The following is a 27,490-nucleotide window of genomic DNA, read 5'->3' on the forward strand; positions in this document are numbered from 1 at the left end:
TCTGGTGTCTGACCTGGTAGACATGCCCTGGCTTAGCTGCGTGTCACCGTGATCGCAGCGACGTTCTCTGAATTTATTTGTGTGGGAGAGAATTGCCTTGACCTCTTTTTTTTTCAATGAACCAATGGCCTTGACCTAATTTTGCAGCGTAGCATGGTAACTGTCCAACCGGGTCGATTTTTGTGTGTTGCTTCTTGCGAACAATTGTGGAGTACTCTGTCGGACTGAATTTCAAGGCCATCCGCCATCCACTTTTTTTGCTTGAATGATTTTATGACTTCCAACCTGGTATCCAGGAAAGGGGGGGGGGGGGATTGGGATTGGGAAAGAAGCAAGCTAAGTTCTGAGAGAGGGACACTCCTCTGTTTCCGGCTTTGAGACCAGGTTTTTCATAAATGGTATTTATATTCTGTTTGTACTTCATCGTGTGCGTGTACTTAAGTTTTTAGGACGAATATCCGTGTCAGTGTAATACGAATTTATTGTACGTTTGTATTCGCCGGTTGGGGTTAGGGATATGGTTCTATTATATGCGAGTAGGGGGTGGGGGGGTAGATGTACCTGGGTGTGAGGGAAGGTATGCGTGGGGCGAAAGTTGAGCCCGGAAGCACAGGTTTAACATGCTATATATTAATGTGTTCGACATGTCAGACTTAGGTGCTTAGATTTAGCTTTTTGTTGTTACTTTAATTTTTAACTGATTTTTGTTCGTTGTTGGTTTTAGATTCTATGTTTGAATTGTGTTGAGTGAATTAATTTGTCTATGTTGCTAATGTGTGTGTGTGTGTGTGTGTGTGTGTGTGTGTGTGTGTGTGTGTGTGTGTGTGTGTGTGTGTGTGTGTGTCTGTTTTATCGTTGTTGCTTGTTATTTGTTTTTGTTTGTTTGTTGTTGTTTTGCTATTGTTGGGGGTGCGGGTGTAGTTGTTGATTGATCTTTGATGCAAATGGCTTATCTGCAAGCATAAGATTATCCCATTCACACAGATTTGTCCACGTTCAAAGTTGAACAATTGATTGTATGTATTTTTTTTTATTGTTCACTCCAAAATACATTAAACAAATATTGCATTGTATCACAAACTACACTTGATCATAAACAAATGTTTGCTGAATGTCCAATTTATACAATCAAACAAAACACAACCTCACCTCCTGCGGATCTCCTTGGCCAAAAAATCTGGGAATTGGTGTCGCGGGAAAGATGACACCGCCTGGAATAGACAACAAGTCGCGTAAGGCGAAATTACTACATTTAGTCAAGCTGTGGAACTCACAGAATGAAACTGAACGTAGTACGTCGCTAGTGCAAAAGGCAGTGAAAGTGACGAGCCTGTTTGGCGCGGCAGCGGTTGCGCTGTGCTTCATAGCACGCTTTACTGTACCTCTCTTCGTTTTAACTTTGTGAGCGTGTTTTTAATCCAAACATATCATATCTATATGTTTTTGGAATCAGGAACCGACAAGGAATAAGATGAAATAGTTTTTGAAACGATTTCGGAAATTTAATTTTAATCATAATTTTTATATTTTTAATTTTCAGAGCTTATATTTAATCCGAATATAACATATTTATATGTTTGTGGAATCAGAAAATTATGAAAAATTGGAATCGTTTTATAAAAATTTTTTTTTAATAATTTTCCGATTTTTAATGACCAAAGTCATTAATTGATTTTTAAGCCTCCAAGCTGAAATGCAATACCGAAGTCCGGCCTTCGTCGAAGATTGCTTGGCCAAAATTTCAATCAATTTGATTAAAAAAATGAGGGTGTGACAGTGCCGCCTCAACTTTTACAAAAAGCCGAATATGACGTCATCAAAGACATTTATCGAAAAAAAGAAAAAAATGTCCGGGGATATCATTCCCAGGAACTCTCATGTCAAATTTCATAAAGATCGGTCCAGTAGTTTAGTCTGAATCGCTCTACACACACACACACGCACACACACACACACATACACCACGACCCTCGTCTCGATTCCCCCTCTATGTTAAAACATTTAGTCAAAACTTGACTAAATGTAAAAAGAAAGAAATTGCTACAAACGAAAAGACACCAGAGTTTGGAAAATACGGTTATGTAACGCCGCATATGTACTTGCCGTTTGTGTTAAACTCATTCTGGAGAGAGAGAGAGAGAGAGAGAGAGAGAGAGAGAGAGAGAGAGAGAGAGAGAGAGACAGAGAGACAGAGACAGAGACAAAGAGAGACAGAGACAGAGAGAGAGAATCGACCGACAAAAGAGTTTTATGGAAGGAGGGGTTACATGTTAACAAATTTAGGGTTGCACTGTGTCACCAAAGCAGTATTTTGTCAAACCGCCGCGTACATTAGGCTGTTTAACCATACACCAAATCTTGATTTGTTTATGCTCACTCATATTTAAGCTACATAGTAAAATGCTGCCTACAGTGTATATACATAAGGCCAAAAAAAAAAATAGGTGTGGTTACGGTAACATAGCCAAAAATATAGGGTAGGAAGGTAGGCAATCACTTTTTTTTTTTTTAACTTTTTTCTCTAATGTGTACAAATTAAACCTACTTGACAGGGAAATAAGTGTGCGACTCGGGCGTTTTCGCTTTCATTGCGTTTTTTGCACTCGTTTTTTTGTTTTGTTTTGACAAATGTAATAAAAAGTTATAGGATCGGCCCCTAAAATTAGGGTAGGTCGGGTTACCGTAACCACACCTATTTTTTTTTTTTAGGCCTAAGGATATCAGAGATTTTGAAAACAAATTAATGTCGAGATACTCAGAGGAAGGAAGTGACCTGTGCATCCTTAGAAAATTAAATGGCATCTAATTTTCCAGTTGAAAGGTGGGAGTTTATTAGTTGCCTTTACAGTACTTGTCAGGGGGTCAGATTGACTTGGCTGACATATATCATGAAAATGGACAAATCAGTCTCTATGTTTAAACATTACATTTTGAGATCTGGGGAAAGGTCTCTGAATGCACTGTTTAAAACATTTCTTTATAAACTGTCCCCGTTTCTATTGTTGTTTCTTTTGCAGCTATCGGGTTGCCGATTGACCCAGCATTTCTCTATTTTTGGCTCACGTAAGTGTAGCCTATGCGATGATAAACTTTGTCTGTCTGTGCGTGCGTGCGTGCGTGCGTGCGTGCGTGTGTGTGTGATAGAAACTTTAACATTTCCGAGTCTATGGATAAAGCTAAGAAGATTACGTCTCGGTCAAAAGTGTTTGACGTGTGTGATAGAAACTATTTGAAGACGTCACATTATGACGTAAGAGGGTTGGACGTCACGCAAAGGAATTACTGAAAGTCTCGGTCATTGTTATTGTGAGCGGACCGAGACTAATTGGCAGATCCAGGGTCTCCCTTTCTTGCACAGTTTCACCTATGCTTACTGTGTGTGTGTGTGTGTGTGTGTATGTGTGACAGAGTGATTGAGTTTGTGTTACTGTTTGTCGATTTCGTGAGCCTTGAAGGCTTCGCCTCTTGTTAACAAATGGCTTCGGGTAGGTCAGTTTGAACTACTAATGGGAACAACTGTTGATAGGGCAGACACGAATTTGTTCGTGCGTATCCTCCAAAAGTTCCCGTATATAGTCTTAATAAATGTAGTTTAGCTACATCCTATTCCAGAAAGAAACCTTCGTCAAACCTTCTTGTGCTTGGGTACTACTTTCTTCTCACAGAATGCCCTTTTTCTTCTCATAGCGGGTTCATTATTAATCTCACTCGAAATATCGGTTATCGCGAGATTTCACGTTAAATGTTTGATCAAATCTGACTAACCAGAACAAAACCAAAATGTCAAAACCAAAATGTCGAAACCAAATACCGAAATACCAAAATCAAAACCAAAATATTGGTAGCCTACACTTCATCACGATAGTAGAATTACATGTACTTCAGATGCTTGTACTTTCACAAAATAAGGGTACATCGTAGAGGGACGGTCCTTCCCGGGTAAACAATGAGAGTCGCCGTCATGGGTCTGGCCAGGATATTGCATGGGATAGGACCATCCCTTCACTTAGACCGGCACGGTGGCCTAGTGGTAAGGCGTCCGTCCCGTGATCGGTGTCAGAATAATGTGACTGGGTGAGACATGAAGCCTGTGCGGTGACTTCTGTCTTGTGTGTGGCGCACGTTATATGTCAAAGCAGCACCGCCCTGATATGGCCCTTCGTGGTCGGCTGGGCGTTAAGCAAACAAACAAACAAACAAACAAACCCTCCACTTGGACACATACCAAAAACAACATCCTGTCTGCCATTTGTTCCGAGCGGGAATATTTTGATGTAGTTTTTCTTTAACGGACACTGGTGGTAATATGTGGTAATTCACACTCTACTCATGCTCAGGAAACAGGCCGAGTGTTAATGTTGCTTTTTGGTATGTGCATACATCCAAGTGACATTTTCAAAATCATTTGATCAGTCAGTTTCAATGTTAGAAATTTGATGAGTCATTTGATCGACTTTCTGGCATAGGTCCTTCAAAATGCGCCACCGATCGATGGCCGATGCCTGGGCTGGGATGCACGAGAAAGTTACCACCAAAACTGGAGCCACCCGCAGTGCTGAATTGGTTGAAACTAAGATGTGTTGTGATCTCAACGAATCAGAACCCGCGGTTTGTTCTCTCCCGTTTGGGTGGCACCCGATTTTGGTTGGTGCCCCTCAGCCCTGGCCTCAACTCCGTGGTGCAGGGGCTTTTTACTTCCACACAGGTGCCCTGAATTGTTTGTAAAAGTGTTGGGCGTTTTGTACTTGTGGAGTTGAATAATTGTGTAAATGGAACTCTTGTATCTATTCAAACGCTGGTCGTAAATCCAGTCCTGTCTGTTTATATTTCTCGCAGCGAGGTTGTCTTGCAGTCAAATGCTCACAGTATTTACAGTTATGTTGTTGTTGTTTAAAAAAAAGAAATCCTCTTGTTGATGTTATCTTGCAGCAGCTTTCAATGTTTGGCGAGACCTCTAAGAAACGTAGATCTAAATTGCTGTCTCTAGCTGTTACCACCTTTACCCTTGCTCCAGGTGTGTCATCAGTCATGCCCCCACGGTTCTGCTCATAATAAATTCCCCGATTCTTTTGTCTCATTCGAGACATATTTTTCTGCGTTCGTCAGTTTCAATTTCCGCGGGCATTAGTATTCTCCTTCTTCTCAGTTTGTTTTTGTTGTTGAAAAAAGGGCTTTTACGAGTATATTTATAAAGTTATAGACAACATAAGATGAAATCAAAATCTGCCTATAAATCCTAATGTGCCTTGCCTGTATGAATGAATGGCCAATACTTACGCTGAAGCCAACTGCCATGAATCGGTCACCATACTTCCAGTGCGATGCTACAACAGGTACCTGGTGAAGGCTAGTCACTTGAGAAGCGTCCCTGAAACATACATGAAATGTTTTTTTGGACAATGTAGAAAACGTTTGGAGCTGACACAGTCTCGCATTTGCATTTCGATTCTGCAACCGTTAACAAATCCACTAGAGTTTATCATGACCTCCTTTATTGGCATAAGACGACTAATTATATTACTACTTCTTTTAGGAAAAAAGACTGCAGAATTTATATGAGAAAACAATCTCTGTGTACGGTACTTTTTCCTCAATTTAATAAAACAGGGTCTATACTCAGGCACATATTTTTGGGCAGAATGATAGCAAAAAAGATAGTTTATTGGAATTCGATATACATGTATGTCACACGCTTTCCTCTTTTGCCACTACTAAAGCAAACGTGTGCAAGATTGTATATTACACGCTTTGGAGCATGGTAAGAACGGAGTCAAACTCGCAATCGTCCCCCCAAAAGTGGCTTTCATTTCTCCAGCTTTGATCGTTTCTTCTCTTCAACAATTCGACAACACCGAGAATACTGCAAACGACATCCCACCCGGCAGTACTGTTTTCATACGCGAGTTTAGCTGCCATTGGAAATCGGCTTGCTCATGGGGCCTGTCAGTCTGAATTATGAAGGACAGAGTTATGAACATAGAAGACAAACATACCGAAAAGAACAAACATTTCGCGCATGCAGACACAGAAAGACGCCATAAAGAATGCGATGCTTCAAAAGATACAGACTGTGACGGTGGCTGTGACGTCATGCACACATACCGCGACGTCATTCATAGTTGTTCGGTCACTTCCGTGAAAGTAGATCGCTCTACAATCATTGCTGGTAGGTTAGCTAGCTTGTCAAAGCGTGAGTACTCAAAACGTGTTTGTTCTCTCCTCTGTTGAAGCTGTGAGACATAAATGCTATTCAGACTTGGTCGTGTGACAGAGTTTTCTTCCACACTCGATTAGTTGATGTCTAACTCAGCATGACGGCTTCGTTAGACAATCAACGTAATCTCGTGTGGAAGAAAACGTCAGTCACACGACCAAGTCTGAATAGCAGGTAATATACAATGTCGAATGTAGAATCATGTCAGATTTCATTACATCTTTATTCTCCACGGGTTGCCTATGGGGTGGAGTTTAGCGTAATACGCTTTTTATTTTACCAAGCCACGTGGGCAGCATTATGCCATCTTTGAGAGAATGCGTACTTTGTATCTGTGCTTTTTCAAGTCCCCAGATTGCTGTTGGAAACAATGCGTGTCGGTCTTTTTGCATACTTTGTGTTGTAAGATTCCGACCGCTTCGAGTCTGTACTGAATGTTGACACTGAGAAATTAAGAAAAATCCCTCGTTGCACTTGAACCTCGAACCCACATCGATTGCGAACTGCTGGGATACAAAGCCAGAGCGTTGCTAACGGCGCCACTCAGATAAAAAAAAAAACGCTCGCGCTGGACCCGAGTACTCTTCAGACTGGCTCGCTCCCCCAGTATGATTTGTTTTTATTTATTTATTTATTTTACACAATAAAAAAAATTATTAGAGTAAAATAAAACATTAAAACGTTCATAATAAACAATAGTAAACAAGAATTTAACCCAAAAAAACACACACAAGAAACATAGACCGCCCATGCCGGGAATCGAACCGGATCACCTTGGCCATAGGCGGACGTGCTACCACCAAGCCACAAACTCTGACGACTCTGTCAGTGAAATTAAGGCTATTAAGGGCGCTGGCTGGCTGTTGCTCCGTGCGAATTCGTCCCACCGCCAAGTCGTTTTTGTGGATTATTTCGCATTTAGGTCCCAGGTAACATTATGAAGTTTTAATACGATCAATCGAGTGTGTACTTTGTAGTTATGTGTATTTTACTACGATGTGATGAACGCGCCGAGCACAAACAGTGAAACACAAAACTTATCATTCTTTATGGGTTTTGAGCGGGAGCGTATCCGCCAGGGACTTGTCGCTGTCCACAGCTGTGTTATTTATGGAGGCAACTGCTCTGCGGGAAAAGCTGCACTGGCGCGCTCAGAAAGGGAGGGGACTCTTAAAGCTTTAACTTCTTTCAGCATTCCCCGTTTCAAATGACTCAAGCAGGAATTACCAAGGAAGTGCGCTTCCTCCGACAATGCTTTGTCAGTTGTGTTTTTCTGCGTTCGTACTGACGTAGGCTGCAACTCCCACATACACTCGCTTTTTGAACCTAATGGTAGATTAACAAGCGAAAGAGACAAATGGCCTTCTGAATTATTCACAATTTAAACGCCTATCCCGGATGAAAAAGTTGATGATCTAGTCATAAACAGATGATAATCTGAGATCTGCATACTATTTCTTTCTGTGAAAAGGACATGACTAGACCAGGCGCGTCAGAAATCAGCGGGACATCAGACAACGACAGTTCCAGCAGTGGTTTGGTCGAATTGTTATTTCTCGATCGGGCTCAGCCTCGCTGTGTGAGCAAAGATCTTGTAGGCTACGTGGTGTGAGGGAGGATAAAGTACGGTAACAGCTATTTTTTCTTGGATAGATTTTGTTTCTGGATAGATTTAAAATGATAAAATACTGCCTTCGGTTAAAACAGATTCAGATGAAAATCTAATTAATCTTGTACTTTTATTTCTGTCTCATCAGGGACGGCCAAATCTCAAAATGTTATCTTACCATCCAGGCGAGTAACTTAAAGAAAGTCACTAGCCCGCCAGAAATGTCCCAGGCCCGGTACATACCACGCAACAAATTATGAGTGTTAGATTTCTTTACTCAATTAAAACAGCGGTGACACGCACAGGAGTCTCGTTTTTGTTTCAATAGAACTGACATGGCGATGATGTTGCAGACGACAGAAGTTCCTACATCTGCAGTGTTTATATGGCTTTAAAACTCGAAAGTACAACCACAAATTTTGCATTTGATCAGAATGTTCACTGGCCAGCCGGGCGAGCTGCCAGGCGGTTTCTACTAGCCCGGATAATGTTTTACTCGCCCCTGGCGATCGGGCGGACGATTTGGCCATCCCTGATTATGTTTCTGTATGTTTAGTGACTTAAATGGGCACCACTACAAATATACGTATGAGTGTGTTATGATTAACAGTTCTTTTGTTCTATTTCTTCTTGTTTCTTTAAAACAACGAAAAGACAACGACACAGTTGCTGTTGTATATATGTAGTAGACATTACAGTCATGGCATCACATAAATTAGTTTACAGGAATTTGTCTATGTTTTTGTTTTGTTGCTTAACTCTTATTTTTGTTAGAAAAAAAACAAACAACAATAAGGAAAAAGATTTGTTTTTGGCACAAGTGATTCTCACAAAGTGGCTAGCTGAATTAGCATCAACAAAGCAAGAGAGAGAGAGAGAGAGAGAGAGAGAGAGAGAGAGAGAGAGAGAGAGAGAGAGAGAGAGAGAGAGAGAGAGAGAGAGAGAGAGAGAGAGAGAGAGAGAGAGAGAGAGAGAGAGAGAGGCTGATAACGGTGACAGCGTGTCTCGGAACAAAGAGACTTTGACGATCTATATTGTTTCAATGTCGTAAACGTGTCTGTGCAAATGCTTTTCTTTCGTTCTTTCGGTCCGCGTTAGCAAATTCGGCGTTAGTTGATAAAGTATATGACCGAATTACATCCATTCTATTTGAGAAGCCTCGAACATGGGGATTTTTGCAGATTTTGAAGTTTGACCGACTTTTTACCATTTTTACCGACGTTTTAAGTGTCGTGTCGATTTTAGTGGTACACCTATAAGAGCGGCTGTCACGTGAGCCTTGTGAAAGAAATCTTCAATTTCAAAAGTTTGACAGATATTTAGTCACAGCAAGTGCCTTTAAGGGCATATACAATTGAACGAAGGCAGATTTGGTTTAGTAGGCGTACAAAAAAGGTGTGGCGATATTTGTGTGCACAGTTTAGTAATAGTCATAGCAGCGGCATAAGTAGTAGTAGTAGTTGTAGCAGTGGTAGTAGTAGTAGTAGTAGTAGTAGTAGTAGTAGTAGTAGTAGTAGTACCAATCCGTTCACAGACTTAATAAAAAGATAGGATTTGTGAACGCCTTTGACGTCTTTTCTATAAGGTGTGGTTGATCTGTCACCTAGAGGCTTTACGTGACTTCACTCACACAAAACAGTTTCGATGGAAGTAAGTGCGCGAAGATGACCATTTTGTAAATCAGCAGCTAGCTTTTCAGAAAAACGATGTTGGTAACACCTGATAGATTATAATGTGGAACACTACTTTAAAAAAAACACCGCTTCACTATGTTTCCAATTTCTTGTCATTGGTGTGACCTATACTGCATAATAGATGGTAGTGCCAATCAAGTGCGGTTTCTCAACAAAGAAATCAATCTCAAGTGACCTTGCGTTAGACAATAAGCAGATCAGAACGCACAATTTTCCGCTTTCCAAGGAAAGTCCATTAACCATCACTACAAGTATAATGAGAAGTTGAATGTGTCATTTCCTTATGCTGTTTTCACCATTTCTCGTCTGTCCTCATAAAAGACTCTGCACTCGAGTTTCTTGTGTTTGTTTAGGGTCATTTCTGAAAAAATATGGTTGTCCCAACTACCGTGCAATTTATGAAGCGTTCGTGCAATCTTATGCTGTAAATTTCGCGCTCTACCGTCGAGGAAATTATCAATTTTTGGTGACCATGGACAGCTTCATACAGCTCTGTGATGGGAGATATTGAACGGGAACCAAACGAATACAAGACCTTTCTGGAAACTTAAGGTAAACAAACCAACAGTATGTACGGTTTACAGAAAAAAAACCATGAAGGGAATGACAAACCGTTCTCTGCACATTTGTTCTGATCGGACAAATCGATGTCTAGATTTCCCAGAAACGGTTGTGAAAACCATAGCCTTGCATTGTGTGTGTGCGTGCTTGACGCGACTTGTTTGCTCACCCCGCGAATTTACTGATAACGTGTATTAATAACAGCAGCGGTTGCATCAGACACAAAACACCGCCGGCTGTTTCCACGTGGATTACTTTGAGCTATATGAGGGCCACAAAGGGGGGGGGGGGGGGGGGGGGGGTATCATCACGATCACGGGAAGGGAAATTTTAGCTTTCACGATCACAGTTATGTTAACAGCCCAGACACGGTTGGAGAAGCTATGTACACCAGTGCACGTGGCCAAAGGAAGCAGTTCTTTCTTCTGGTGTAAAGACCCTGGCCTTGCTGAAAACGTTATGTACACAAGTATTGGGTAAATAGCCTTCACTAAGAATTCATTACTTTAACATAGAATAACATTCTATATGTAAACAAAATCTACATACAATCACACTCTATGATATATACTATTGAAATCCACGACTAAATATACATTCTATATTGTAGAATTCAATTCCCTGTGTATGTACTCAGCAACTGCATTCTGTAACATAGAATGAAATTATCTTATGTATAGAAATCGATTATTTGTGCACATACGTAGGCTGTTCCATAATTATGTAGAATCTCAGAAACGGAAACACATACCAACAATCTAACTGAGCCATTTTCTAGACCAATCCTTCCGCAGCCGACACCCAACTGGCCATCCTCTTAAACTACCTCATTAAGGCCTGGGACCACGAGACATCAGCTATACCGTGTATGGCCCTCGCGAAGGCTCGGACAGTCTTCAGGGATCTCAACCCGTGTTTGTACGACTGTTTCTTGAAATTCGACAACAGGCTGAACTCGCTTGGGGAGATGTCAAGACAATAGGGTGGATGCGACAACAGCAGTGCTTCATTTTGTGACAAGAAATCTTTCGTCGCGAAGCCAGTGTGCACAGGTGGGTTGTCATGTTGCAGCATAAGCTCTCGAATACCCGTGTTTGGACGGTGTTTGTGCCAAGCCTCGAATACTCTAGGCCATTCGTGGTAGACATAGCAGTCAGACGTGACTGTATATCTCTCCTCAAGAGTTACAGTGTCTTAATTCCCTGATCTAGCGACAAAAGATATCAGCATTTGTTTTTCACTGCTTCTTGTTATTTGTACTTGGCAGGGGTTGGGTCACCTGGAAACACATAAACAGACGACAGTTGTTTGGTTCAGGGTAGAACTGATAAACAAAGGTTTCGGCACCACTGACGATAATCCGTATTGATTCGGACTAGCCATTGCTGATTTTTTTAAGGATTGCCAGGCACCACTTTGCCCTACCCCTCTTTTTCCTGTCACTGGGTTCATGTGGTACCAAATCGGCACATCGCTTTGGGGTCATTACATATTTGTGTACGATCTTTTCGAATGCAGAGCTTTTAATGCCAAGGGTATACTGTATCTCCTTGATTATAATGCAGGGATTTTCTCTTAGTATCTGTTCAACAGCGCTAATGTTTTCGGGGATAACGGATGAAATGAGTAGACCAGGGCGGGTATCCTTTTCGAGGCTCCATCTACCCGGTTCGAAATTGCTGTACCTGTTTTACACCACGGCTCTACAAAAGAGCGTTCATTCAAAAATAGTTCACCAAACTTTCATGCAAATCGGCCTAGTTTAACCCTTAGTTGTAGTTATTGAAAGTCATGGCTCGGAAATCGCGAGTTTTGAGCCTCATGGTGCAATCTCATACATTGAGCGGTCAGTATCTTCCCGAGTCGATTATACGAAAACGACATAACTCTGGAACTTCATTTTTGTGTGTCAACCCTCATTATAGTCTACTATTCGACGGCATGATTTTGTATTTAACGCCATACGACTTGCCATACGTATTGCCAGGAGTCTGGATTCTAAATAAAAATGGAACAGCCCTCAAATTGACAACAAATGCATTCCTTGGATATAGAAAGCATTCTTTGCACAAAGAAATCATTCTGTGCACATAACCCTAACCCTAACCCAATTCTATGCGCATAGAATGCATAATATGCACAAAATGCTCAATCTATATATATATACGACTAGTGTCTGTGTGTCTGTCTGTGTATCTGTCTGTGTGTCTGTGCGCGATGCACGGCCAAAGTTCTCGATGGATCTGCTTCAAATTTGGTGGGCATATTCAAGTAGACCCGGGACACGACACAACCTGGTCGATATTTCAACACGTGCTCTCAGCGCGCAGCGCGGAACCGATTTTGGTTCCACCTCAGCTATTTTGGTTCCACCTCAGCTTACCCATACCGACACACCATAGCCGCTACACCACATCACAACGCCAAAGTTCTCGGTGGATCTTTTTCAAATTTGGACACCGTATTCAGCTACACCCCGGACACAATATCATCGATGAGATATTTCAACACGTGCTCTCAGCGCGCAGCGCTGAACTCATTTTCGTTTTTGTGTTCATTTCACCATTATTAGTAACTCTTCCTTTAATATCTTCTCCAGTGTTTGGCGTTTATCTCCCTTCCTTCGTGTGGCTTTCCCGTTCAGTTGTAAGTTACTACACTGCGCTGTCCACTGCGCTGAGCGTCTTCGGATATTCCCGGCGTTCTGTTACTGTTACCTATTTTTAGAAGGTCAACGCAGTGTACAGAACGTAAATTGGACCCGTAAATTATCCTCACTGTAAAAGTGCAAAGGTCGAATCAATTTATAGCCACGCGAAAAATACACTGTCATCTATCTCTCTATAGATACGGCTTCTCTGTGTTTGTGTGTGTGTGTGTGTGAGTGTGTGTGTCTCTATGTAAGCAACACCTGTGCATTCTTCAGTTCTGTTTGTGATGTGGTCTGGCGGCTTTTGTGTAATTTTATGTACTGGCCTTCCTTTGAGAAGCCATAACTTGCTCAGTCCTGTTTGAGTGGAGTTCGCCTCCAAAGGTGATTAACACGGTTACATTCGTCGACAAGGATGGGACTCGATATGGTCAGGAATGGCATTATGGCCACTGAATCATTTTCGTGCTGTTCCCATTCCACGAATCTGGGAGGGACCTAAGCTTGGCGGGTCCATAGTTCGGCGTACGGCTCTAAGTACTTCTTCCCGGCGAAGCCGGCTACCCGGCGAAGCGGGTATTCATTCTAGTATATAAATAGAGACATGGCACACCTTAACGTTTTTATATGATCTTTGTCAATGCATCATGATTGGGCGCACAGGGTCAGCGCGCGGGCAGACATGCATGGTGTGTGCATGTCACGGTTTGTTGATAGCGGTCGTCGAGGACACCGGTCGTATGTTAAAGGCTCCGCCGATCTTTTAATTAGTGTGGTACTAAATTAAAGCCTCGTGAACCTGTAGTGAATAAAACACTATCCAGGCAAACTGAAGCGTCGACACATAAGGCAATGTAACATTTGCCTAACATACTTGTGGTTGCGTCTTCAACATTTCACCCGACTAACATCACCGCCGCTTAGTGCCAGAAAACATACCGGTCGTTTTCATGCGTGCAAACCGGAGGAAACACAGGAGTACGAGGTTAGTGTTTTTCTGTGATTAATTTGAATTATTTCGTCGAAAATAAGTCTTTGCACCTGGGCATACCTGGTAATAGTGTTAAGAGAGAGAGAGAGAGAGAGAGAGCGAGAGAGAGAGAGATACATGGGTGTGGGGTGTGGAACGACCGTTGGTCACTTGTTATATTGATTTTTGGTTTGACTTAAACTTAAAATTTCTTGTCCTAACTCTTAATACGGCAGATGATCGATAACTTTCAGTTGAATTGGTATGTTCATATGGTAGGTCAGCTGCGAGTAGGCTTACATACTATAACTATAATACAATGTTGCCCCAGTTTTGTCCCACTGTTGTAAATGCTGATGACTCCTTTTTCAAGCTTTTCTGTGTTTACTGCAACATAACGCTATATACTGGTTCTTCAAACACCACTATTGAACAAGTCAGAAAGGTGACCAAAAAGTATGTTAAATCACTTCTATTACGTATAAAGCGGTGGCAGTATAAACTGTGAGAGCCTCAGGGCTCTTTCAAGTCGCATGATTTTGCCCTTTCGGCACACACACACACACTCACACACACACACACACACACACACACACACACACACACACACACACACACACACACACACACACACACACACACAGACACGTACACACACACACACACACACACACACACACACATTCTGAAAACATGATACTCTCACTCTCAGTTCAACCTATATCCGCAAGCTTTAATTTAGTTTATGCCAATGAGATTTCTTTACCTGTCAATCCCAACTGCTGCACCAACGAGCACTGGGCAACATCAAACAACAAAGATAAAGCCTATCCCACCAATTGGACACCGGTATGACGTGGGCAAATGTTTATTGAGCAGACTATTGACCAAGCTGCTCCCGGCATAGAGACCAATCAACACCGAGCTTATTTGCTGGTCTATAAAAAACATATGCACACCATGTGTGCCCTGAACAGCTCTTGTTATGACTACTGCGAATAAAGAACAGAACGCCATGGCTGCTTATTTCATCAATGTGCGTCTCTCGGTAGCGCAGCTGTATTGAAAAACCATGTCTCGAATTGACCACTGCTGCCACCGAGGAAGCTATATGTGAATACCACCATGAGCATCATCATCGTCATCATTATCATCATGATTGTTATCATCATGATTGTCATCTTCTCAAGCAAAGCAGGGTGTTCTTTTGAAACAAGCCCTGGATCGTGGAACGCATAGTTGTGTCCCCCGCAGGCGCTACATCCGATTATGTCCCCCGCAAGACCAACCACATGGTAGGTGTCTCCAAATTAATGCCTTAAAATAGGAAATAACCAGACTTTCTTGTATTGAAGTTTATATCATACTGATCGGTACTTTTTTTTGGGTTTGGATCAGTCAGTTTTCTTACTATTTAATACTCTCGTGTATTACATAAGAGAAGAAATTTCACCAAGACAGGTCAGAAATACTGTCTCCCACGTTAAAAATGATACAATAACACAAAGCACGGTCAACAGAAGGGCTTAAATCTTCTTGCTTGTCAAAGTCTAACTACTTGTGGATACTGCTTTTCATTTTTACATTTAGTCAAGTTTTGACTAAATGTTTTAACGTAGAGGGGGGAATCGAGACGAGGGTCGTGGTGTATGTGTGTGTGTGTGTGTGTGTGTGTGTGTGTGTGTGTGTGTGTGTGTGTGTGTGTGTGTGTGTGTGTGTGTGTGTGTGTGTGTAGACCGATTCAGAGAAAACTACCGGACCGATCTACATGAAACTTGACATTAGAGATCCTGAGTATGGTATCTCCAGAATTGTTTTCAATTTTTTTTTATAAATAGCTTTGATGACGTCCTATCCGGCTTTTCGTGAAAGTTGAGGCGGCACTGTCACGCTCTCATTTTTCAACCAAATTGGTTGAAATTTTGGTCAAGTAATCTTCGACGAAGCCCGGACTTTGGTATAAAGAGCGGGGAGCGAGTTTTGTCTGCCGATGTATGTGTGTCTGTGTGTGAGTATATGTCTGTCTGTCTGTCTGTGAAAAGCTTTTATCGAAAACTACTGGATAGATTGTGATGGTACAGACATTTTTGAGAGCATTTGCTTGAAACAGCTTCACCGATTTTGGATAGGGCTATTTGATGACGTCATATTTGACCGTTTGCAAAAGTTGAGGCGGCACTCTCACGGCTACTGTTTTTCATCAATTTGTTTGCAATTTTCGTTACATGATCTTTGACTTAGTCCGGACTATAGGATTCATTTTCAGCTTGGTACCTTACAAAATTCGCTTATTAAAAATTCACTCAGAATTAGCTGATTTTTTCGATATCTGAAAAAAATCGATATTTCAACCGCAATGGTGGCATTATTGTATTATGTATTGCCTCCTGTATCCTTTCTTTCTTTCTTTATTTGGTGTTTAACGTCGTTTTCAACCACGAAGGTTATATCGCGACGGCTTCTGTATCCGAAAATATATAGTTTTGTTGTGTTGGATTGAAAAATGTGCTTAAAATGAAGAAACCCGTTAAATAGCGACTTTCTTACTTGTGAGATGAAAATAAAATAAAATAGGGGGCCTATCATTCCTCCATTCCTTATCATGTGCTGATTCCAAAATTATATAGTTTTATGGTGTTCGGCGCTGAAAATATGCTTAAAATGAAGACAATCTTTGAAGGAAATTATGCTTCACTAAGCCTGTATTGATTTTACACTAGCTCTAGTTTGGAACAGGCACATAACGTCATTTTGAAAGGCGCGATATTTTGACATCACCCTGCGCGCGATGTTCTTTCTCACAAACACAGCAAAGATTTTGCCTCGTACGTACTATTTTTGGACCTTATTTTACTTCTCAGTACTATCCTCTCTCTCGCTCTCTCTCTCTCTCTCTCTCTCTCTCTCTCTCTCTCTCTCTCTCTCTCTCTCTCTCTCTCTCTCTCTCTCTCTCTCTCTCTCTCTCTCTCTCTCTCTCTCTCTCTCTCTCTCTCAACACAGATATTTTGGGAAGCTGTTCTTGCGAGTAAAAAAGAGTACACACTCCAGAAAAGTGCTCAAGTTCTTTCCTTTGATAACTGATATCCAGGTAGCTGTCGATCAGTTACCCAGACACCTCCGCGTGTGGTCGCTGGTATTCATCTGTCAAATGAAAACGCTACAAACGGGTCGGTTTCAGTTGGAGGGGGGACGTACTCCGGCAAAAATGGGGGACTTTACCCACTGAGAATCGAGTACCACAAAATAACGCTAGATTAGAGCAGCTTATCCGCGATGCTGGAGCCCGAAAACGCGCATACAAGGCAGCAAGGTATCGTCGATAAGTTGAACATGTATGAACGCGCCTGTGCGGCTGCATGTTTGATCAATAAATGTATTTCAGCAGAGCCTTCAGAATCACAACCGGTGCGGCGGTCTCATAAATTGCAAAGAACATAATGTTGTGCACTGCCGCTGCGTGTGCTGATCAACGCAGGCCGGGGCAACTTTGTCAAGTTGACTTGGACGAATTTGCGTCATCTGAGGCATAATGGTTTACAACTTGACACTTTGAGGCAAGATGGCATGTAAGGCGCCATCGGGCGAAAACTGGGAATCAGTTTTGTGGATGCGAAATAGGACGTACATTATGCGGACGACTGATGGATGTAACAGTATGTCCAATCATTATTTTCCTCACCGACACCGCAATTGTTCCTCAATGAACCGTTCTACAGCTTGTTTTCCATGTACAACTAACCTAATTCTTTAATGACACACAATTAGGCCAACAAAAAAAGAGGTCTGTTTACGGTAACATAGGCCAAAAAAATAGGGTCGGTAGGTCGGGATTTTTTTTTTCTTCCAAAAAACCATATTTTTACGTTATTTTGCCAAAAAAACAAGATTTTTTTTCCCAAATGCCAAAAAAAAGTCTAGGGTCGCGCGAAAAAACTAGGGTCGGTCGGGTTACCGTAAACAGACCTATTTTTTTTTTTGCCTTAAGAACACATAATTATGTGTCTAAAAATCAAACTACAAAGTTGTTGACTAAGCCGTGCACGCTATATCTTCCTAGGCAAGAGTAATCAAGCCATTTGACTGTGACAAACTACACTGAATTCTCCCGAGTTATTTTTCTTAGCATGAACTCAGCTTTAATATCCGCTTGGCGATGACTGATTGCGCCAAGATAAAGAACTTGTCCACACACATAACTAGGTCAATACAGTCGAACCTGCCTGGTGATCGCCTCTAGATAACTACCGTTTCCCCAGTACGGCCGTGCTACCCAAAATAATCCCGGGGGAAGTTCTTTCCAATACAAGTCACCTACCTTTAACGCCGATCATCTGTTTTATAAGGATCACTTTTGGTTGGTAAATTGGGTTGCTGTTTTTGACAGGTTTCTTTACTTCCCGCCAGTCGTGGCAATGGCGCACGATCCGCGAAACTGAGGTGAGTGAGGGCATTTCCACCGTAATCACGTCTAAAATGCATGTGTACGGCTTTGTGTACGCTGACACTAAATGTATTAATACCTGGAGTACCATGTTTTGCTTCTTTTTCGAACTATGTTTTAACTAAAATTCGACTTTTGTGCATGAACTGAATAAGCAACTATTTTAGGGCGGGCTCGAGCACAACCGCCGCCGTAACATCAGTGGCACACTCGACAGAGGATAATGGTGTGCTGTGTTTCCATCGACAGCACACGCACACCGACACAAATTTCAATAGACAATCAATCCCACGATTCTGCACGCGTCAACCTCACGTCCGGGAGTTCATTATGTTTAATGTTCACCGAATTCTGTCTTTTGGAGCATGTTGAAACTTGAATCCGCTGGTGAAAGATTGAGGCCACTGGGGCACTGATCTGCTGAGCTTGAATAATTATTTTGGTCACTGTGCATTAGATTTTTGTCCTCAGTTGCACAGGTGGCAAAACGAGATTCTTAGTCTGCGGTTGTCCTTGGCTGATAAAGTCGACAGTATTCTCGACTGTTCAAAATGTTTAAGAATAAAGCCTGTGTGTGACAAATTACGAAAGAAAATTGCACAAAGGAGAAAATGGCGAACAAGTAAAACGGCTTGCGTCTGTTGACGCGTCACGGCTATTTTTAGAAATGAATCTCGTACATACCATTCTTTTTGCGTGTGTGCGAGACGTAACCTAGTTAGCAGATAATCCGTAGTCGTGCCATGTTGAACGCTTTGATGATTGTTATAACGTGACATATAATGGAACAAAATCGGTAGGTCGACAAAAGAACAAACAGCAAAATAAAACTAACTAAAATCGCGAAAACGAATCATTAAAACTTCCGCAAATCCTGCAGGCTCTGTGTGAGTGAGAACTCATCGCCAAAAGCCAGACTGAAGACAGACTTCCTGGTTCTACGAGTACAATCACGGGGGCACAGTTAGTTAAACTCGGTGAACCCGTGAAGGAATTTCAGTCCGACAGAAAGCAACATGTTTTCAGTTACGCAAGTGTAAGGTTCCAGAGAAGTCATCAAAGCCTGCCGCCCTGATATGGCCCTTCGTGGTCGGCTGGGCGTTAAGCAAACAAACAAACAAACAAATCAAAGCCTGCTCACCTAACTTGAAGTCGGCGAGTCCAGGTGGTGTAATATAATGCCAGTAATCTCTCATCCTTTGTGCACCAAAGACTGCGCCGAGCGAAATCAGCCGTAGCACTGAATTAAGACGAGCACATCCTCCGGTCACAATCGATTCGCTTCTGGTCGTGCGTGGCCGGAGATTGAGTAATTGTTCCGACAGGTGTCTTATGGCAGCGAAAGGGGTTTGTCTTGTGTACAACATATCAAGTACAAATATCTCTTTGATTGGTTGGTCACGCCCCGCCTGTTTGTCGTCTGTCAGTCTCATAGACGCCCGCTGGCTCAGCGTCCGCAGGGAGGCATCACACTTGCCCGCTGGCTCAGTCGTGGACATACTATATCAATTTAACATACCGATGTACAGCCAGCCAGCCAGCCAGCCACACACACACAAACACACACACAGAGTCCCTCTTATATGTTTACCGATAATGCTTCTGACCACCTATCGGCACCACGTCTCTATTGTGCTGGATTGGCATGTGCTAATCTTACTGCTAAATCACGATTGAAATATGATCTGCAAATAATCATGAGATGAAATCTGATACAAATTGTCATTCCACTGTTGGGACTCATGGATTGACAACACCTGACGGTAAATCGTTTGGATAAGGGAGATAACTGACTGCTCTCCGTAGTTGTGTGGGTTCCGGAAAGCATTACACAAGAGTTTTCTACTGTTACACGTTGAGCAATATAGGCAAGCTGAGTGATATGAATATAATGTGTTTGTGGGAACTTTTCTTCTTTTTTTTCTGTACTTCCTTTTTGTTTTAGTTTTTACTTTTTTCTGATTCTGAAATTTAACATGCTGTCATCGTGGTTCAAGCCTGCTGATCTCTCCTTGTTGTTGATTTTGGCGTTTGTGATGCAGCCTGGAGCTTACAGACAACTGCTAGAGGTTGGCCTAGTGGTAAGGCGTCCGCCCCGTGATCGGGAGGTCGTGGTTTCGAACCCCGGCCGGGTCATACCTAAGACTTTAAAATTGGCAATCTAGTGGCTGCTCCGCCTGGCGTCTGGCATTATGGGGTTAGTGCTAGGATTGGTTGGTCCGGTGTCAGAATAATGTGACTGGGTGAGACATGAAGCCTGTGCTGCGACTTCTGTCTTGTGTGTGGCGCACGTTATATGTCAAAGCAGCACCGCCCTGGTATGGCCCTTCGTGGTCGGCTGGGCGTTAAGCAAACAAACAACATCCGAGTAGAGCTCTATGTTTAGGACAAGTGGGCGGGTCTCTAACCATACATCCTTCTAACCAGGACGAAAGACTGACAGAGGTAAAGCATTTTCTTTATAATTATATCAAAACTGGTAACACCAGGGTCACTGCAGACTTACTGGTGAAATCTTTAGTTTCTTCGGATATTTAGATGAGCCCTGTGCTTGTTTGTCTTCCCTTTATTTCACTTTTATTCGGCTACACGTTTTCTAATGCTCATCACATATCCGCACTGGATAGTGAGTCTGTAGTTTGTGTACGCGTTATGACTACGCCCGAACACGACAAACGCCACTTGATATTTTCTGATAGGTACTGAACGGCTTTGTATAGCTTACTCATCCAAGGCTAATATAATTACAAAATTTAGACTCTTGATGTGAAATACGTCAGATACTTTTACAAAATGGAGTTCAAATTGTGTAAGCATTACCAAAGCATGATTGAAATGTGTTTTCCCCCATGAGCTCTGCGCGCTTTGCGCACCTATAGCACGTTACTGTGGTTGTGTTCATACACTTTTCCTGTCTGGTAAAGTCTTTATCGACGTCGTCTAAATGAAATTATCTTCGAAACATCCACCCAAGCCTGGCAAAATCTCCGAGGACAAGCTTGATGAGGCTTGGTATTCAAGAAACTTGAGAAGAATGGGTTTAAACTGCTTACAGATGAGACTGAAAGTCATCTGAAGTTATGACCATACACGCATCCGCTATTTTCATGTTTTTGCAGACAAGTTTATGTGTAGAATTGTCTTTAGCTATCACACATCACGTTAAAGCATTTATGATCATAAATATACGTATCTCACTGGCGCTATCAGCATGTAAATGATGTTACATTTACAAGTAGAAAACTCCACCGTCTACTACAATATGTAACAGCCCTCCCCACCCCACATCCCACCCCAACCTCCTCCCCGTTTATCTTCAAGGCAATGAGCATGTTTAGACTAGAACTACACGCTTTCTGTGCGTTCCTTGCAATAATCTAGGACACCACAGAATGTTCGGTCGGATCGTGGTACGCTCAAATAGCACTAAAGGAAGATGGCGGAACCGAAACTAGGCTTGAGTCAACTGACATATTATAGTCAATCACATTGTTTACTAAAAATTTGAGGATACCTTTTTACCACAGATATACTTATCAACACTTGCCATTCACTTTATTCAAAAAGAATGAAAGCATTTGCTGTCACAAACTTTTAATTGTATATAATTTTGAAGTCTTTGGTGGGGTTTTTTCCGCTTATTTATTTTATATTAATTTTATTTGTTGTTGTTGTTGTTTAGTGTGTGTGCAACGACAGTTTGTATCCGTTGTAAGTTTATGTTGGAAAATTGTATATTCTTGTTTGAATGAGTTTTAGTATTGTCACTGTTGTCCCGTCACTTTGACAAGCCAGCGCACGATCGATCGAATGTCACAACACGTCGCCCCGTTGACACGTTATATAGACTTCCTGGTTTAAGCGACCAGTAGTTTTGTCGTTGTGCTTTTTGTTTGGTATACCGGCACGGTGGCCTAGTGGTAAGGCGTCCGCCCCGTGATCGGGAGGTCGTGGGTTCGAAACCCGGCCGGGTCATACCTAAGACTTTAAAATTGGCAATCTAGTGGCTGCTCCGCCTGGCGTCTGGCATTATGGGGTTAGTGCTAGGACTGGTTGGTCCGGTGTCAGAATAATGTGACTGGGTGAGACACGAAGCCTGTGCTGCGACTTCTGTCTTGTGTGTGGCGCACGTTATATGTCAAAGCAGCACCGCCCTGATATGGCCCTTCGTGGTCGGCTGGGCGTTAAGCAAGCAAACAAACAAACAAACAAACAAACACATTTTTGTGTGTGTGTTTTTTGTTGCCAGTTCAAACCTGTCGTGTACGGCGTCAGTTTTACAGAGTTATTGATAAAGGTAACACCATTTGGCAAGAACCCAGGGACGAACTTGCAGGAAGAAAGGTAAACTTGGCAATGTGTTCCCGTCTAATTTTACGATCTTATAAGCGGTAACAGTTGACAAGTGATAACCCGGTTATTATATTATGAGGGTCACGTTTTGGCTATTTGTGAGCTATACGTGGATTTATTCAAACATCCCCGTCGCGATATAACCTTGAATGGTTGAAAACGACGTTAAACACCAAATAAAGAAAGAAAGATAAAGAAAGAATTCAAACATCGTTTTAATATTGAAAAGGATGACATCCCGACAGCAACTGAAGGCAGCAGGATGCCGTAGTTTCGGTTCATGTAATGATTCATCTACAATAATTATGTAGTGAGTACAGAACAGATAGGATGTTTTTGAAATATTTGATTAACTTGCAGGTTGATCATACGAGTACTCTATTTTGCTTTCGAGAACACGCTAATGGATACGCGAAATAACGAGTTTTTGGGGCAATTGTTTTGAAACAGACTTAGAGTAAGAGTTAGGGTTAGGGTTAGGGTTAAGCTCAACGTCTCATGACTGGTCAATCTTTTACATGGGATGACTAAATAATAATATACCCAAGCAAATAACATCATACCTGTTTGCTATGGTGAGGTGGAGTTTTCTCATGAATACTTTTCGTAAAAATCCATTTATTACGAAATTAGTTCATCAAAAATCAAATGAGCATAGAGAATGTTTATTTTTGGAATGTGGCCAATTGGAGGGGTGGTCTTCTTTTATGTAACACCTGGCCAGATCTGAGACGGCGCTTTCACGAGAAGGTGTGTGCCTTTCGCAAGGCCTTTACGTCACTTTCCCCCCACGGTAAAAAAGAAAACAAAGCAAAAAAGTTCGGTAGCTGCCCGGAAATAACGACTATTTGGAAATAAGTGTCGGGGCTCCCTCGACTGCCTGCAACGTTTAAATAAACGCCTCCAAGTGTCTACAATTAATATGTTTAGATAGCTGTGCAATGATACAATGCACGAAACGCCATCTATGCACGCAATGTTTGCGTTAGCCCGACATTTCCAGTATATTAACGGTTTTTGGATAACAAACAATATCGTAACAGACTACATCATTCGATCAGTTCTACCTTGCGAGTTCTTCACCTTCAGAGGAGAAGAGTGGAGTTTCCCTAGTTTCGAATTACCGGGATGTGTTCCTATCTGGTATTTTCTATAATCTGGAGTGAGGGGGGTTTGGGTACAATTTTCTTAGTCATTAGTACAGTAATTGCGTAAGAATACTGCTAAAATTTTTGTCACTTATCGTCCGGTCGCTCTTTGCTAGGGAGAAGTAACCGCAAGCGAGATATAGTAATATTTACTGTTGGCACGAGCAGGACGTTCAGAGGTAGGACATTTTTGCTATTCCCCTAAACAATACAGATTTTATCAAATTATATATCTCGAACGCGTTGTTGAGATGTTTTGTTTTGTTTTTCCTTTTGTGAAACGTCTTCGATACTAACTGTACTGATTTCAGCCATCGTTTGGCCTCAAGAGGCGTGTCTAGGCCTGACGTTGTATCTGCGGTAGCCTCCTTTCGTTTGTGCACTCGTGCCACATCCACAACAACAGAGAGAAGGAAAAGAAGGGGGGTGGGCGAGATGATCACATGACACAACCATATACCTAGGAGACAAGCTGCGAAACTGCCAAAATAATTGTTTAGTACTTTTCAAGCAAGATATTCTACGACAGGCTTTAGCATACGTTAAAAAACGTTTTGACACTCCTACAAAGTTTCAACCATTGGAATGCAAATAGAAGCTGGACTGAGGTACAGAATGTTGTAATCTAAACTTGTAATCTGGTTTATTAACTGTTCTGCATTTTTTCCTCATGAACATTGCTTTTATTTTCTCAGTTACTTTGGAATGGCTGTAGGCCTACTATGAGCGCGGCTGCATTTGTACAGCTGTTGAAAATCAGTCGTCCCTGGAAACAGTGGAAAAAAGCTAGCAAGACCAAGCTTGCTTGAGTATCGTGGTGACGGACGGACAGAGATGTTAAACATTCCATCGAGTATATCTACTTCCACAAAGACTGTGTGCGAATATTTGTGTACAAACTGCTGTTGCTAGGCTCTCAAATAGAATCTGATCTGAAAATGTCATAAGTTGCCAATGTTTGTAACAACAAGTTAATCGCCTTCTTACCGTCTAGTCTAAAGACATTTCACGCTTTGAAACCCTTTTCCGTCTCACCGTCCATCCCTTTTCGATCTAAAAGAAACATAAAAACGACAGTGACAGCGAGCAACACTGCCTTTGTTCCAATGAAATAAGCAATACAGAATGAACACACACAAAAAGCAAATGGCGACGCCTCGATTCGACCTGCGCCGCTTTACACCTCACTGCCATCATTATGTACATTTTAGCAGCCAATAATAAGCGGAAAGTTTGAACATGACATTTATACACACTGCACGCGGAGGTCTGCCTATATATGTATGTCACTGGGTATTCCCAGTGGTTATTTCGGTCTTTCTTCTGTGCAGGGTCAGGGCCAAATTTTCAATGACAAACAGAAACATCCCAATGCTTTACAGTTTACTCACTGTGCCTTTTTCTTCTCTTATGTGTTATGTTCTCCACAGGGTCAGTACTACCGTCAGCAAATATATCTATGCTTACGAGCGATATGACTGATTACTTGGTATTGTTGTCTGAAGTTATAGAAACTATCGTGGATGAGATTGGCGAATATACTTAACAGGCGTTTTCTTGATAGCATTTATAAAACATCAGTCAACGGTTCTCGGCGGTGCAGTCTTACTGCAAGGAGATCAGAAAAGTTTTCAAGGATATAAATGCAGGAAGTATGTTATTGTATTTCGTAGGAGAAAACACATTTTCGTCTCCGAGGAAATAAGCATACATTTCGTATTCAGAGCTGTGAGAGAAGAAGTGGGCTTTCCCGGAATTGTTCTAAAATTCCCAGTGTTTTTTTTCCCCGGGTAAATAGTACCGGGTTTTTCCCCTCCACCGTGGCACCGTTCCCAGAAAAAACCCCGTTAAACCTACGGTATTAGATCGTGTTAGTTTTCTTCTAGCTTTGTTTTGATGAAGCAGCTCGTATACATGTACGTACTTCTTTTTCTTTTTTATTTGGTTCCCCCCTTTTTGGGGGGGGGGGGTGGTAGAGGGGGGAGGGGGAGATGGAGCTTTGTTAACATACTGTTCATAATCTCATGGTCAGCTACTTTGGTAATTCGGATTATTATTTTCACCGTACCGAGGACGAAAGAGTGATTTGTGTGTGTATAGGACAGCACATGAACCAAAACATCAAAGGCATGCTTTTATGATTTATTCTTGTGTTAGTCGACTACCAGTGGCTGAAAAAACTGTTTTTAACACAAAGAACCCGAGTTCTTTCGACAGCGGGGCCCTTAGCGTATCACCAACTCTTGTCCCAAATAGAAATAGTTTCTGAGAGGACGTAAACTCCCCCCTTTAGTCGTTGACAGCGGGGCGGTCGCACAAAGCTTATTATTTTTGCCGTGGTTATAGTGTGCACCAGTTGTAAACGAATGACCGACTTTCCGGAGTTTTAAGTTGAACGACAGACGTTTTGTAACTTGCCTATTTTTTCCCAAAAATATTTGCTCAGTGTTCGATATCAAGAATGATAAAAAACGAGAACAAAGATAGGGTAGTGTGACATGTCTAAATGTTTAACTTGATCTGTATCCTGTGGTAAAACTCCATAATATAATGACATTATTATTTTTTTTAATACCACGATAAAAATGCAAACGTTACCGAAGAAACTCAACTTCAAAATGGCGATCCATATCTCCTAGGCTTAAGCCTGCTGCTGACGTCACAAATATAGCTTTCAAAAAGGCCTGAGCTCAAACTGTGAGCCGCCATTTTGGAATTTGACATGTTATCTACTGTTGAAGCTTTCCTTCCCTACCAACTAAATCGAAACTTGAATTCCCAGCGAATTCACGTTGTGGGAGAGTAGCAGTTCTGTGTGTTTGTGGCACGGGTCAACTGACTGAGATTAATAAGATCAATCAGGTTTAATTTTACGAACTCACAAAGTTATGTCTTACCCTACGGTTAGTTTCGTTTTAAAGTAAAATGTAAGTAATAAACATCAATTCATCAATTTAAGTCTAAACAAAAGGTCAAATTTCAACACCTACCTTGTCGATTTCCATCAACCAGTTCCTTTGCATATTATCGAGACGACAGCTTAGTTCCACTGAAATATGAACGGCTGAAGGTAATCTTGGCACTGATACTGAACTGTCACATCCCTACAACACGCCATATCGGAATTCATGTCACACAGAAGCACCACTCAGCATCTACTCCATCTGAGGGCAGGGTTTTCATACCAAATCCAGTAAAAGCGTAAGTCTTATCCACATATCCGAGAACACTGGCAAGAGCGCTTTTCTTGGAACGTAAACTTTTTCAGTTTGACCATCTCAAAAAAGTTCCTGGAAAGGAAACATGGCTGCTGGTTTTTTTCGCCACGACGGAAGTGGGTAATAGGCTGCGCATCCATTGGATGACCCTCCCATCTATTTATGTACGACACTGGTGATCTTGCTGCAGCCAATCGCTAACCTTCTGTTATGAATATTAATTCGCCGTAGCTGAAAGGTTCTTACAAGTGTCTACACAGGATGAACCATGCTATAAACAAGCATCTTCACTGTTTGGGGTTGTTTGTTTTGCGAAGAGAGAGTGACAGGCTAAGAATCAACCTCAGATAGAGAGGCGATATGATCAGCAAGGCAATTTCATTTGACTCTGTGTAGTTTCTCCGCGCTGTGAAGCTGGACCTTTGAAATTTTGCACACAGCGTAGCACAGTGGGAGTAGCTAGGTGTTGCCTGAGAGCCGTCTAGCGGCTGGCGCTGTCCATTGGCCTCTTGTTGTCGGACAGTCACGCCCAAAGGTCGTGTCCGCAATGCCACCGACAGGGGTCAGTCCGTGATCACGTGAAATGACTGACAGCCAAGTTCAGTTCTACGCATCCGCCGGATGTTCCCCAG

General features: G+C 42.0%; 1 long non-coding RNA gene across 1 annotated transcript; it reads right to left on the reverse strand.

Annotated features, from left to right (window-relative positions):
- LOC138961714 (uncharacterized) lies at window positions 1-27,490 on the reverse strand. The gene is made up of 3 exons (XR_011454287.1): window positions 26,631-27,490; window positions 5,278-5,368; window positions 1-1,211 (listed from the first exon to the last, which is right to left on the reverse strand). It is a non-coding gene; the product is annotated as an uncharacterized lncRNA (long non-coding RNA).

The sequence above is a fragment of the Littorina saxatilis genome, linkage group LG3 (genome assembly GCF_037325665.1).
Source record: "Littorina saxatilis isolate snail1 linkage group LG3, US_GU_Lsax_2.0, whole genome shotgun sequence".
NCBI classification, from domain to species: Eukaryota; Metazoa; Mollusca; class Gastropoda; order Littorinimorpha; family Littorinidae; genus Littorina; species Littorina saxatilis.